Consider the following 13,568-nt stretch of genomic DNA (forward strand, 5'->3'; position numbering starts at 1 on the left):
CCCCCCCCCCACCCCTGCGGACAGCTTAGTTTTTCTCAAAGAAATCGATGAACGGCTGCCACCTCCGAACAAATCCTTGCAACGAACCGCTCAAGGCGAATTTAATTTTTTCGAGTTTGAGAAACGCCGCCATGTCACTTACCCACACCCCCGACTTCGGGGGCTCCGGGTTCCTCCACCCGAGTAAGATCCGTCTCCAGGCCACCAGGCAGACAAAGGCCAAGACGTCGGCCTCTCTCACCCCCTGGGTTCCCGGGTCTTCCGACACACCGAAGATCGCCACCTCTGGTCTCGGAACCACCTTCACTTGTACGACCTCTGACTTGACATCAGCACAGTAGCAGCACGGTAGCATAGTGGTCAGCACAATTGCTTCACAGCTCTAGGGTCCCAGGTTCGATTCCCGCACTGTCTGTGCGGAGTCTGCACGTTCTCCCCGTGTGTGCGTGGGTTTCCTCCGGGTGCTCCGGTTTCCTCCCACAGTCCAAAGATGTGCAGGTTAGGTGGACTGGCCATGCGAAATTGCCCTTAGTGTCCAAAATTGCCCTTAGTGTTGGGTGGGGTTACTGGGTTATGGGGATGGAGTGGAGATGTGGGCCTGGGTAGGGTGCTCTTTCTAAGAGCCGGTGCAGACTTGATGGGCTGAATGGCCTCCTTCAATACCATAAAGTCTATGATTCTAACCTCTGCCAGAAACCCCTCAGCCTCGGACATGCCCAAAACATATTGGACATGGTTCGCAGACATGGGCCTTTCTAATGAATGACAGATTGTCCTTCTCCCTCAATTTATTCATCATTAATTCTGTAATTTTCACCAATCCACTGGATCATAGTCAGAACAGTCCGAAGTGGTATATATATTTAAGTCTTTCATTCATATCAAAAGCAGAAAAATGTCAGATAGAATTCTAAATAATTCCCTGTGAATTCCTGTTAATTCTAACCTCTAGTAACTCTACAGTTATTGCTAATGCTGTACTCCAGCTAACTTGTGGGCAATAACTTGGTATTTTGATATTTATTCCCCATTTCCCAGCTCCTCCATGAATTTATCTATTTCAGATTAATCTTTTTTTTCTTCCTTCTTTCCTCATTTGAAAACAAAACAACAAAAACTCGGGACAGACTGGGAGAGAAAAGTTAAACGAAAACAGTGAGTGCTGGAAATAGTCAACAGGTCTGGCAACAAGTTCTGAAGAAGTGCGATATTTGACTCTGTTAACCCTGTTTTCTCTCTCCACAGATGCTGTTAGACCTGCTGGGTTTTTCCAGCATTTTCCCTGTTTGTTTCAGTTTTCCAGCATCCGCAGTGTTTGGCTTTTATGTCGGAAGGGAAACATTGTCGTGGGGTCAGTTTGAAAATGGACCAGGCATGGCAAAAATCACAGATCTTAACAAACGGACAGACTCCAAGGGAATGTCTCTTCGATCTACCCCTACCCCATCACATCAACTCTCGTGGCTCCATGAAGGATTTCTCAGCAAAGCCCTGCAAAAGCAAATATTTATAAAAGCCCTGGGAAGCATCCAGGGTACTCCCCATTTATTTTACTTACATCAATAGTATTTCCCTTTGCGTCACGTAATGGGCTAAATGGTTTACTTCTGACTGTGGACTTCGCGCTCAATATTTAATATCTCTCCAAACGAGGAATGAATCCACGTCTGGATGCTTCCTAACTATTTTCCACAAGAAAATGTTGCCTACTGTTGAATGAAAGATTTCTTAAACAATCTGTTTGGCACAGTGCTGCGATACCTGCAGTTTTATTCCCATGCTAGACAGCAGGATTAATGGGGAGCTATTTATACAGCTGTGGATCTTTCTGAGACAGTGGGAAGGAGGATGTATTTGGGCTTCATTAATCATAGAGCCCTCGGAAGAAACAAACAGGATCAGCACTGGGAGGGATTGTCGGCACAGCAGGTCCCATTAGGACAAACTGCGGCCTGACCCACTGTTAAGAAGCCCAACTACACTGATTCAATTCACCCACCGTGTTTACTCTGCTCCCTGCTCCACCCCCACAGCCATTTCTCTCCGTGCGTGCTTGTCTGGAAGCTCAAGCACCCAGTGTCATTTGCTTTCCCCTGCTTAAAAATAACACTGAGTTCAATCTTTTCAAATCAAATGCACTATCCGCCGCTCCGCCTCTCGCTTGGCTGTACGATACTTGGCCCGCAAGGATGTCCATTCTGCAAATTGGTCGTGCAAAGTCAGCGCCTCCATTCAAGTGAATGGGGAATGCGGTGCCATTCGCTACCTGTGGTGCTGGGACCTTAATCCAAGATGTGCACGAAGAGCAAAACAGAAAAAGCCCCCAGTCCCAACAACTTAATGATTTCAATTTGAAATGGAGTTAGGTCACATATCGGCCATGATTTGATTGAATGGTGAAGCAGGCTAAAGGGGCTAAAGGCCTACCCCTGTCTATGCACTGGATTTTCCTGGTCCCATGTGACAGGGATGGAGGCGGGGAGGGGTCGGGGAAATAGGAGGGTACTGTGTCAGGATAGCTCCCTAATGAATTCCTGCCATCGGGGAACCTGTCCAGAGTCAGGATTGTAAGATTGACTGTCTGATCCATGAAAGTAGGCAGCCAATGTAGGGTGGCTAAGGCCCCACTTACCTTTGTGGTGTTTCGAAAATTTCCCACCAGTGGACCAGCACCAGCACGGAGACAGCCAGCTCTTTGGAGGCAGCCGCCCTGCAGTAGGCGGGGGGGCTTTCAGAGCTGGAGGCCCCATGCCACAATCACAGGGTCATAGGGCTGAAAGGCCATAATCATGGCCATGTCCAAACCTGCAGAAGGCTTTCCCCTCCATCCCAATGACCCTCCTGGCTTGAGAGCCTTCAAGTCCAGCCCTTCTGTGCTGGCAGCAAGGGGTCCTCCAGGTCGAGATGCCGTTGCAGTGCCCAAGCTGGCTCGGCAACGCCCACCACTTCAGTGGAGTCACTATGGCGCCAAGGCTGTCAGCCCTCTGATTGAATCTTCAGCCTGGGGGACTCATTCGCCATCCTCAACAGGCATAGAAATATCCAATCGGAAACCTCCCAAAATATTGCAGTGCCTCCCTTGCTGTGTGGCCTCTGGATCTCCACTCAGCCCTGACATCAGAGTCCTGAAGTCCACGTGAAAATCCAGCCCAGTGATTCTCTTTGTTCAGCTGGCTTTGTTATTGTTGCAGCTTTTTATTCCAGTAGGCGCTTCATTCTCATTTTGACATGCTTATTCTTGTGAGCGGTATCATTTACAGGTTTCATTCTTCTCAGGTTAACCAATGCTGTTGAGGACAGCTATTCACCACATTGTGTTGCCTGATGGGATTTGCGCATGTCGTCTGCAAGAATGTTTGACTGGTTGGTGCCTCAGTGGGAGAGACAAGTGCAAACCACACAATGAACTCACCAGCTCTGGATCGACAGAAAATAATGAGGACACTTCCCTTGTTGGCTCATTTGGTGAATGACGGATTTCTGAAGCATGGAGGGTGCGTGAGAAGAAGGCCACGGGCCTGCCCGCTTGGTTGAGGGTGGCCGCCAGAGCTATGTCGGAAGCGTCACTCTCGACTTGGTAGGGAAGGGATTCATCGATTGCGTGCATCGTGGCCTTTGCGATGTCCGCCTTTATGCGGCTGAAGGCCTGGCGGGCCTCTGCCAACAGGGGGAAAACCGAGGATTGAAATAGTGGGCGGGCTTTGTCCGCATAATTGGGGACGCACTGGGTGTAATATGAAAAAACTCCCAGGCAGCGTTTCAGGGCCTTGGAGCAGTGGAGCATGTGTTCGGGATCTGGGCCTATGACTCCATCATGCACTACGTAGCCGAGGATGGCTAGACGATCGGTGCTGATCACGCATTTGTCCTTGTTGTAGGTTAAGTTAAGGGTTTTTGCGGTATGGGGGAATTTGCGGAGTTTGGTGTCGTGGTCCTGCTGGTCGTGGCCGCAGATGGTGACGTTATCGAGGTACGGAAACATGGCCCGCAAACCGTACCGGTCAACCATTCGGTCCATCTCCCATTGGAAGACCGAGGCTCCATTTGTGACACCGAAGGGAACCCTTAGGAAGTGGTAGAGCCGCCCATCTGCTTCGAATGCAGTGTACCTGCGGTCGCCCGGGCGGATAGGGAGCTGGTGGTAGGCGGATTTGAGGTCCACGTGGAAAAGACCTTGTATTGTGCAATTTGATTGACCAAATCAGATATGTGGGGGAGAGGGTACACGTCGAGCTGCGTATACCTGTTGATGGTCTGACTATAATCGATGAACATCCTGTGCTTCTCCCCGGTCTTTACAACCACTACTTGAGTTCTCCAGGGGCTGTTGCTAGCCTTGATAATACCTTCCTTCAGTAGCCGCTGGATTTCCGACCTCATGAAGGTCCGGTCCTGGGCACTGTACCATCTGCTCCTGGTAGCAATGGGTTTGCAATCCGGGGTGAGGTTCGCAAAAAGGAAAGGTGGGTCGACCTTGAGGGTCGCGAGGCTGTAGACAGTGAGGGGGGGTATAGAGCCGCCAAATTTAAAGGTTAAGCTCTGGAGGTTGCATTGGAAGTCCAATCCCAGGAGCGTGGCAGCACAGAGGTGAGGGAGGACGTAGAGTTGGACATTTTTTAATTCTCTTCCCTGGACCGAGAGGTTCGCTACGCAGAACCCCTTGATCTCTACAGAGTGAGACCCGGAGGCCAGGGAGAGTATTTGGTTAACTGGGTGTATGGGAAGAGAACAGCGCCTTACCGTGTTGGGGTGTATGAAGCTCTCTGTGCTCCCGGAGTCGATCAGGCAGGATGTTTTGCGCCCATTGATGAGCACGGCCGTCGTCGCGGTCGAGAGCATTCGGGGTTGAGACTGGTCCAGGGGCACCGAGGCGAGTCGTGGTAAAAGTTGAAGATTTTCCTCGGGCGGTGTGTGGTCATCTGAATCGGGGTCCTGAGACTCCAGCCAAGATGGCGGCGCCCACAGGTCACACATGGAAGGGGGTGGGCAAGATGGCGGTGCCCACGTGTCGCACGTGGTCCCTGGGGAACAAGATGGCGGCGCCCGGGGCCCGCACATGGCTCGGGAAAATGAAGATGGCGGCACCCTTGGCCCGCACGTGGCCCGTGGAGAGAATTGTGGTGGCGGCCCCGGTTCACCCCCGGAGACATCGGCGACCGCCCAGACGTGGCATACCGCCACGAAATGGCCCTTTTTGCCACAACCTTTGCAGGTGGAGGAGCGGGCAGCGCTGCCGGGGGTGCTTGGCTTGCCCGCAAAAATAACAGTGGGTCCCCCCCAGGGTTGCCTGGTAGCCGTGCGGCACAAGCTTGTGGGGGGATGGGGGATGCATCGGGGTCGGCCGCGGGTGGGTTCCATGCTGCCCAAGGGGCTGCCGCGCGGTCGGGGACGTACGCGCAGGCGTTTCGGGAGGACATATCCAGGGAGCTAGCAAGGGCCTGTGCCTCTTGAGGCCTAGTGTCTCTTTCTCCAGCAGCCACTGACAGATTTGGGAGGACAGCATACCTGCAACGAATGCATCCCGGATTAAAAGTTCTGTGTGGTCGCTGGCTGAAACTTGCGGGAGTCACAGTTCCTACCTAGTACCAGAAGCGCGCGGTAGAATTCATCCAGCGATTCCCCTGGGATTTGTTGTCTTGTCGCTAGCAGATGTCAGGCGCAAACCTGGTTTACTGGGCGAATGTAGTGTCCTTTCAACGGCCATCACGGCCTCGAAATCGTCCACATCCTCGATGAGGGTGTAGATCTTTGGGCTCACCGTCGAGTGGAGAACTTGCAGTTTCTGGCCCTCCGTGGGTGCAGTCGTGGCCGTCCTGAGGTACCCTTTGAAGCACTCCAGCCAGTGTTTGAAGGTTGCCGCTGAGTTTGCCGCGTGGGGGCTGAGTTGCAGACACTCCTGCTTGATTCGGAGCTCCATTCTTTAAAATCTAGTCCAATAAATTGATGCTCGATCAATGACTCCAGAAGCGAGATTGGAAGACAATTGAAGACTTTATTGGACTAGATGTTTCCCCCAGCAGCACAGGTACAGAATGCAGCTGCTAGGGAGACACAGACTCTTATACTCCGTCTTACTGGGCGGAACTAGCAGGCAGGCTTCACCAATGATCTGCCTATCTCAGGTACATCCCACACCAATGATCTTACAGCCTCAACCTAGGTACCGTAATACCCCCGACTACCACAGCCTGTATGTTGCGTGAGGCGACCGTGAGCGAGAGCGCTAGTTTCTTGGTCGCCGCGAGGTCAAGCATGGCCCCTTCTAAGAGGCACTGTCGGATGTAGTCAGACCCTATGCCCATAATGAACGCGTCTCTCATTAGCAGGTTCGTATATTCAGTGGCCGAAACGGCCTGGCAGTCACAGTCTCTCACCAGGGCGAGCAGGGCACGCCAGAAATCTTCGACAGACTCACCAGGAAGTTGGTGCCGCGTGGATAGGAGGTGCCTGGCGTAGATCTTGTTGGTCTGCTGAGCGTAATTCTCCTTCAGTAGCGCCATGGCCTCTGCGTACGTAGGCGCTTCCCGGACGAGGGGAAAACATTGGAGCTCAGCCGCGTGTACAGAATCTGGGGCTTCTGTGCTTCTGAGATTGGATCTGGCGCAGACCCGATGTTTGCTTCAAAGCAAGCTTGCCAATGTTTGAAGTCCTTTTTGGCGTTGTCTGCTTGAGGATGCAGCTGCAGGCGATCCGGCTTGATGTGGAGGTCCATCTCTGAAAAATCTCTGTGTAATAAATTGATGCACTATCAATTATGACGAGACGAGAGTAGAATGTAATCGTGGCTTTATTACACAGAGATGTGTGGCCTCCTGCAGCAGCTTACGAAATGGCTGCTGTTCGGAGAGCACACACATTTATACTCCACCCCCTGGGTGGAGCCAGCAGGCAGGGATCTACCCCCGTACCTGTAGTACAGGGGCCTTACCGTAATACCCATATATACAATATAATACAACAGTGGTGACTACCACACACCTTCCCGCTGGCGTGGGGCGAGAGCCACGATCCCGCTGGCAGCAGGGGGCTGGAGCATTGCAAGGAGGTCGGCATCCAATGCCCCAATGCTGGATTCTCTGCCACATTGCGAACTTCACTACTGCCGGCGTGAGGCAGAGAATCCAGCTCATCACATAGAAACATAGGGCGGAATCTAACTAAATCGGATCAAAGTCCCATAACAAACACATTTATCCACAGGGCCAGGGTGTCAGGCAGGCAATGCCAGAGTGATGGTGAAACGAGCAGTGCCATGACACCACCCTACCCAAGGGGCATGCACCTGGGGGCCTCCGATCCTCTGGGAGACCCCCACACATGCCGTTCCGTGATCCCTGTTTGTCGAGCCCAATCCCAAGGTCTCCAAGGCAAAGAGGATAGATCCGAATGCCTCAGGTACCTCAGGAAACTGCACATTAAAGTGAGACTAGCTGTCTCGCTTTAATATGCAGATTTGTCTGAAAGTGATTCTGCCCACAATTGGCGGGATTTACATCGCAACGTTTCTCGAGATCATGTTAAATCTTGCGAGGAGTTGCAAGCCGGGTAGATCCCGGGAACAGGGGGTGGGAATCTCCACTCCCACGCCGAAGTGGCCGCGCCGCCGTGAACGCCATCGAGGTTCACGGCGCCAACCCGCGCATGCGTGGTTGCCGTCCTCTCTAAGTCCGCCACGCAAGAAGATGGCGGACGGATCTTGCGGGGCCGCGGAAGGAAGGAGGTCCTCCTTCAGAGAGGACGGCCCGGCGATCGGTGGGCACCGATCGCGGGACATGCCACATTTAAGGTACCCCCATGTGCAGGATCCCCCCCCCCCGCAGGCCTCCCCCCCCCCCCCGCCAGCGTTCAGCACCGTTCACAACGGCAGTGACCAGGTGTGGACGGCGCCGGGGGGAACCCGCCGGTTTGGCCTGGCCGCTCGGCCCATCCGGGCCTGAGAATAGCGGGGGTGCCGGAGAATCGCCATTTTGGGTGTCTCCGGCGATTCTCCGGCCTGCGGCCCACGGAACTCGACGGGGCCGTTCCCACCGCTTGGGAGAATCGCGGGAGGGCGTCGGACCGGCGTCCCGGGAAATTTTGGCGGCCCAGGCGATTCTCCCAACCAGCGTGGGAGTGGAGAATCGCACCCACGGTCTGCCAGCTTCTTTCATTTTCTGTTTCCAAAAAAATCAATTACAATGAAGAAAAAGTGTGCAGGGTTTTGTAATTTTCTTTTCTAAATTACTCGAAGAGCACTTTACACGCATCACTGCAAAAAACGACACCCAAACTGGTGAGACTCACACCTAGATATCTGGTAGTCAGAGCTACACGGAGTCCCAGAAACAGGTTGACAGCCTATAAGAGTGGAACCTACAATTTACACAAGGCATGAACATTTTACACACGGCTCGCGGTTTGAACCAGGTCAATTTAAAAGAGTCAGGAATCACCTCTGTACAAGACATGGAGCTCACCCCAGTTTGTACAAGACACAGGCAGCCCAAGGCTCAACTCTATTATAAACCACTGTTGGTTGGTAGACTGGCACCTTTCACTCCACGTGTCATCACAATATAATCAGCAAGTGTGAGTGTAGAGCTCTCAAGACAAGGAAACTTAAATTTAAGCCATTGTGCAACTTTATCCCCCCCCCCCCCTTTCTCCTCCCCCCCTCCCCCCCACCTCAAGAAGCATGCATCCAGTACAGGTAGGGTCAATCCACTTCTGTCTGGGAGAACAGGCACTGCTCAGGTATTCATGGTTGAAGCCACACTGTTAGTGATTTCCACAGAATGGCAGACCACTTCCAACCTGGATAAGCAGATAAATTCAATCAGCAGAGGTTGTATTTAGAATCTTAAACATAGATCACATTATATGCGGCAAACCAGCTGGAAATGAGTAAATACCATCCAACACATTGTAATCCACCCCCTTTCAATGTATTAATTCAAAACAAGGCTTCCAAATCAGTGAAAGGTAAGCAGTTCTACCAGCTTGCCTGTTTTGTGGTGAAGCCTAGCAGTTAAATGGTGCAGTGTTTTGTAAGATGAGAAACGCTTTGATGCATGAGTTATGTACTCGTAAGAAAATGCCAATCTATCTTTCGTTATTACGTTCCTTAGAAAACTACTTTTCCACAGCTTAATTGCTATGTAAGCATTAAAAAGGAATGCAACAACATATATTTATATCGCACCTTTGACACAATGAACTGTCCCAAGGGACTTCACAGGAGCATTATAAAACAAAACATGACATAAGTTCCTCAAAAGGGTTACTCGGGCATCTGCATGTTTAATTTTGCAAGGAACAGATTTTTTAGTACTTGGTGTTTTTACAGAAGAGCCACACCTGACGTCCACCATATTCTGGAAGCAGGTCCTTTCTCCGAAGACAATTGCTGGAAGTTGCCGAGCTACAGTAGATGGAATGTGGAAATACATAATTCTGAAAACAAACAGGGAAACTAAAGGAACAGGGCAGCGATGCACTCGTGTTGTTCCTCGGGAATGGTGCAGCGGTCCAAAACCTTGCCTGCTCAAGGCCAGAGAAATTTATATGAAGCCCAGACCTGTGCCAACGTGAGAAATTAGCGCTAATGCCAGATCGGTACCAATGGTACAAGATAAAGCATAGGGGAGCGTAGGAAACTTGGAGGAAAAAGTCGTGGGATTGCAGGACGGCTCCGGGTTAGTGGGAACATCATAGATGCAGTCAGATTTTCAGCAAAATGGATGAAAAATGTGACTATGTGGTGCATATATATATAGATCGTTAAAAATGGGAATGTAGGTAAATAAAAGGCCATAGAAATTTAATTCAGTTGAACATTGTATAATATAAGCAAAGACTATCGAATTTGTATAAGTTGGGCCACAATTAGAGTATTACCCACAGTTCAGGGCACCTTATTAAGGGAATGTTAATCGTCATGTAGGAGGGAGAAAGGGTCAGTAAAGACTGGCTGCAATAACATCAGGAATAAAAGGCTACAGTCACAGGCATGGGCTTGAAAACATGGGTTGATCTGAAATGTGGGCAACACGGTGGCGCAGTGGTTAGCACTGCTGCCTACGGCGACGAGGACCCACGTTCGATCCCTTACCTGGGTCACTGTCCGTGTGGAGTTTGCACATTCTCCCCGTGTCTGCGTGGGTTTCACTCCCACAACCCAAAGATGTGCAGGGTAGGTGGACTGGCCACGCTAAATTGCCCCTTGATTGGAAAAAATAATTGGGTACTCTAAATTTTTTTTTTTAAAAAGGAAAATAAACCTGAAATTTGTTAATTCATAGAATCCCTACAGTGCAGAAGAAGGCCAGTTAGCCCATCGGGACTACACCGAACCTCCGAAAGAGCACCCCACCCAGGTCCACTCCCCTTCCCACCCTGCTCTATCCCGTAACCTAACCTGCACATCCCTGGGAATTAAAGGGTAATTTATTTTTTATTCGTTTGTGGGATGTGGGCGTCGCTGGCTGAGGCCAGCATTCATTGCCCATCCCTGAGGGCATTTAAGAGTCAACCACATTGATGTGGTCTGGAGTCACGTGTAGGCCAGGCCAGGTAAGGATGGCAGATTTCCTTCCCTAAAGGGCATTAGTGAACCAGATGGATTTTCATGACAATTGACAATAGTGTCATGGTCACCATTAGACTTTTAATTCCAGACTTTTTTATTGAATTCAAATTCCGCCAATTGTCCTGGTGGGAATCGAACCCAGGTCCCCAGAGCATTACCCTGGGTCTCTGGATTACTAGTCCAGTGAAAATACCACTATGCCACTACCTCCACTGCATGGCCAATCCACCTAACCTTCACATCTTTGGTCTGTGGGAGGAAACCGGAGCACCCAGAGGAAACCCATTCAGAAACGGGGAGAACGGGCAAACTCCACACAATCACCCAAGGCCGGCTGATGCTGTGAGGCAGTAGTGCTAACCGTTGTGCCACCGTGCCACCCTCTCTCCCTCTCCACAGATGCCGCCTTATTTGCTGAGTCTGATCATTTTTAATTCAGATTAACAGCATCGCTGTAACTTGTTCTTTTGGGGGGGGGATGGGTCTTTTTCAATTCAACAAAAGAGATTGAAGGGAGCTAGTGGAGGTTTTCGCAATTGTAACAGTTCTGAGAGGGAAAATTGGGAGAGAATGTTTCTACTGGATGGTGAATCATCAACAAAAAGAACCATGAAGTCAAGATAGTCACTAGATGAATGAAAGGAGAATTGAAAGACATTTGTCACAGAAAGGGAACAAAAAAATAGAACACTCCACCACAAGTGGCTTATTTCTTTTTGAATATTGTAAACAAATAGGGAAATGGTTCGGCTCGTTGATCGCCCAAAGGCAGATCCTGTTAGGGTGGAGATCAACCTCTCCATCCTATGCCCTGGAATGGTGGGGGGACCTGCTGGAATTCTTGACGCTTGAAAAGGTCAAATTTGAACTGAGGGGAAGGATGGAGGGGTTCTACAATTCATGGGCGTTATTCATGATGCACTTTCGAGAATTGGATCACATCGAACATTAGGTTGGGAGGGTTGGGGGCTGCGAGGGTTGGGGGGAGGGGGACTGAAGGTGCTCATGGTGACGATAGGTGATTCCTGATTCCTCTTTGTCATTTGTTTATGTTAACATGCGGGCTAATGTTTGGGGGGTTTGGTGGGAGGATGGGACCATTGTTATTGATGTGGGGATTGTCATTACATTCGTTACTGATTATTGTTTATTGGGTGAAAATTTGGGAGAAAATGTGAAAAAGGAGAATAAAAACATTTTTTTTTAAAATAGGGAAATGGGGTTGGATTAATCCTATTTGGCCTTGCTATCGAGGCTCAGATCCTGTGTACAAATAAATAAAAAAGCTTCAGTTGAAGATAAATTCCATGGTTGTAATCAGTGTTATGCCAGGCGTGTTGCTAGCAGTGTAATAGAAGATGGTGGCTGCAGTACCAGCAGCAGGTAAATCAGCATCAATGTTGGGCCAGTCCAAGGCAAGATAAGACAAAGAACAAAGAACAAAGAAAAGTACAGCACAGGAACAGGCCCTTCAGCCCTCCAAGCCTGTGCCGACCATGCTGCCTGTCTAAACTAAAGTCTTCTACACTTCCGGGGTCCGTATCCCTCTATTCCCATCCTATTCATGTATTTGTCAAGATGCCACTTAAACAGTTAATGATATAACTAGTTCTGTCTCAAAAAATATAGGATCAGTTATTGCCAGCGCGGGATCAATTAAAGGTCAAACAAGAGGATTCAGTGCCATTATTTGACCAGACCCAGCAGTATGATAAATCAGCACTGGTTTTGGACCAACCAGAGAGAGTATAAGATAAATTAGTGCCGGTATTGAGCATGGCCCAGGTAGAACCTAATGAATCAAATTTAACATTACATGCTACATCAGGATTAGTACAGGATTAGCCCAGATGCTACTCCTCTAATCCTTTGCGAAATCAGTACTGATATGCCCAGGCAATGGAGCAGAAATTATTTAGTTGTGAATATACAAATGCTGCCATAAAGGTTTGAAAAAATTCAAAATATAAATTGTAAAGTACGTAAGGTCAAGAATGTCACGGGGCTCTTTAGCCATTTAATATCCTTGGGGTTAGTATTGTGGAGACTAAAGCATCCACCTGGTATAGAATCATAGAATCCCAACAGTGCAGATTTAGGCCATTTGACCCATCGAGTCTGCACCGGCCCTTGGACAGAGCACCCTACTTTAGCCCACGCCTCCACTATATCCCCGTAACCCAGTAACCCCACCTAACGTTTTGGACACAAAGGGGCAATCTAGCATGGCCAATCCACCTAATCTGCACCACTTTGGACTGTGGGAGGAATCCGGAGAACCCGGAGGAAACCCATGTAGACACGGGAAGAAAGTGATGAGAAATTAACTATCATTCAGTGCATATGGAGCATCCTCAATGGCCTGGATATTAACAGGGATGGGTGGCGCAGGAGTTGTGGGGTGAGGGAAGTAGTTTCCGGTGGGAAATCTGAAAGTGAAAGCCTTCCCGGCATACTGCGGAGTTTTACCTCCAATGCCTCAGTGTGCGTCTTTTATACATGACCAATGTGGTGGTATGCATTAGGGGTAATACGGTACACCACGTGTCGACAGGCTATTGGTGGAGGGATGCCAGGTCCTGATAGGATCTGCCACCTACTGGACTCCACCCAGAAATGCCGGTATAAAAACCCAGCTTTTCCCTCCATTTCCCTCAGCAGCTGCATTCTGTAACCACGCTGCTGGGGATAAAGTTCTGCTTAATAAAGCCTTCAATTGACATTACCTCAACCTGCCTCGCGTCATATTGACGGTGCTACAACCAGTACACTGCCCGATCCAGGGTCTTGGCTTCCAATCAGGCTGGGAGGACTCCAGAGACGGCCCGATTCTTTGAGAGCACTCCACAAGCATCATATCCATCTTCTCTAAGAGATACGTAAACAAGATAAAGCTCATTTCTAGGCAGGTTTCAGTTAAGTTGATTAAAGAGGGGGAGAGAAAAAAAGAGGGATGGAAAGCTGACAGAAACAGATGTCAGGGCAAGGCTGTAGCACGCAG

The sequence above is a fragment of the Scyliorhinus torazame genome, chromosome 21 (genome assembly GCF_047496885.1).
Source record: "Scyliorhinus torazame isolate Kashiwa2021f chromosome 21, sScyTor2.1, whole genome shotgun sequence".
Lineage (NCBI taxonomy): Eukaryota > Metazoa > Chordata > Chondrichthyes > Carcharhiniformes > Scyliorhinidae > Scyliorhinus > Scyliorhinus torazame.